Source organism: Octodon degus, unplaced genomic scaffold (assembly GCF_000260255.1).
Source record: "Octodon degus isolate 3935 unplaced genomic scaffold, OctDeg1.0 scaffold00088, whole genome shotgun sequence".
Lineage (NCBI taxonomy): Eukaryota > Metazoa > Chordata > Mammalia > Rodentia > Octodontidae > Octodon > Octodon degus.
Window position 1 is genome coordinate 8,542,387 of NW_004524664.1, and position 2,080 is coordinate 8,544,466.

The following is a 2,080-nucleotide window of genomic DNA, read 5'->3' on the forward strand; positions in this document are numbered from 1 at the left end:
ACAAGTAATTGCCTCTTCAGTCCTATAAGTCCCTTTTGTATTTTCCTTTTTTCACAGATGTCTTTTCTGACATCACAGAACCTTTTCAAGTACTTCCAACAGTTATTAACAACTGTGGCACTGTGTTCTTTTTTCTAAACTCTTTACTAAGACCCACAACTCACTGGATATATCCTGTTTCTTTCTGGGTTTGGACTTGAAGTTTTTACTAAGTGTTATGGCGTGAATACATGATTCATCATATTTTCCAGGCTTCAGTATGTGCTCTCTCGCTCTTTACTTTCTAACCTTTAAAAAACCGCCACATAGACTGTCCAGGCTGCCAGGCTGCTTCTGAAGTCTCCATCTTCAGTTCGCCTGCCTCCACTCCAGCCTCCACCATGTACATAAGAGTGACCCAGAAGTCCTACAAGGTGTCCACCTCCGGCCCGAGGGCCTTCAGCAGCCTCTGCTACACCAGTGGGTCCGCTTCCCACATCAGCTCCTCCAGCTTCTCCCAAAGGGGCAGCAGCTGCAGCTTCCTGGATGGCCTGGGGCTAGGTGGCTATGGTGGGGATGGTGTGTGGGGAGCATCACAGCCGTCCAGGTGATCCAGTGCCTGTTGAACCCCTGAATCTGGGGGTGGACCCCAACATCCAGGCTGTGTGTATTCAAGGGGAGCAGATCAAGAACCTCAAAACAAGTTTGCCTCCTTCATCGACAAGATTCAGTTTCTGGAGCACAGAATAAGATGCTGGAGACTAAATGGAGCCTCCTGCAGTAACAGAAGATGTCCCGGAGTAACATGGAGAACATGCTCAAAAGCTACATCAAAAACTTGCGGGGGCAGCTGGACACCCTGGATCAGGAGAAACTGAAGCTGGAAGTGGAGATTGGCAACATGCAGGGGCTGGTGGAGGACTTCAAGAACAAATATGATGATGAGATCAACAAGGGTACAGAAATGGAGAATGAATTGTTCCTGAATAAGAAGGATGTTGATGAAGCTTATGTGAACAAGGTGGAGCTTAAGTCGCACCTGGAAGAGCTGACTGACGAGATCGACTTCCTCAGGCAGGTATATGAAGAGGAGATACGTGAGCTGCAGTCTCAAATCTCGGACACATCTATGGTGCTGTCCATGAACAACAGCCGCTCCCTGGACCTGGACCTGGACAGCATCATCGCTGAGGTCAAGGCCCAGTACAAGGAGATCGCCAACGGCAGCTGGGCCAAGGCCAAGAGCATGTACTAGATCAAGTATGAAGAGTTGCAGGCTCAGCCTTGGAAGCATGGGGATGACCTCCATTGCACAAAGTCCGAGATCTCTGAGATGAACCGCAGCATCAGCCACCTGTAAGTGTCAATTGAGGCCCTCAAAGGTCAGAGAGCATCCCTGCGGGCTGCCATTGCCGATGCCAAGCAGCGTGGGGAGATGGCCATTAAGGATACCAATGCCAAGCTGGCCCAGATGGAGGATGCCCTTCAGAAGGCCAAGCAGGACATGGCCTGGCATCTGTGCGAGTATGAAGAGCTCATCAAGCTGACCCTAGATATTGAGATCACCACCTACTGCAAGCTGCTGGAGGGCAAGAAGAATAAGCTGGAGGCTGATATGTAGAACTTGAGCATCCACTTGAAGACCACCAGTGGCTATTCAGGAATGGTGAGCTCACCCTATGCGGGTCTCACAAGCCCTGATTTTGGGAGCCTCCAAAGCCCTGGCTTCACCCGCACCAAGTCTGCTGTGGTTGTGAAGAAGATCGAGACCCGCGATGGGAAGCTGGTGTCTGAGACCTCTGATGTCCCGCCCAAGTGAATGGGCCACAGCAGCCTCTCCAGCCTGCACCTCTCCCACGGCTGTCGCAGAACCCATGGGGAGACAGCTGTTCAAGGATGCATTGGGAACAAGAGACCAACCAGAGGCTCAGCTTAGCCCTCAGTCCACCCTTGGATGGAGGTGGGGACATTACTGCCTGGGGTACCCCCTTCTTGCCTGTACCCTTTGCCATAATCCAGTTCTATTGTCTTTTCCAAAATAAAGCCTGGTTTTGACCACTGGAGAAAAAAAAAAAAAAACACATAGTTTGGTTTTCGAGTT

At 50.6% G+C, this 2,080-nt stretch overlaps 1 pseudogene; it reads left to right on the top strand.

Moving 5' to 3' along the window:
• The first annotated feature begins 380 nt into the window (after positions 1–380).
• On the top strand, positions 381–1,826 carry LOC101562884 (annotated as a pseudogene).
• The last annotated feature ends 254 nt before the right edge of the window (positions 1,827–2,080 follow it).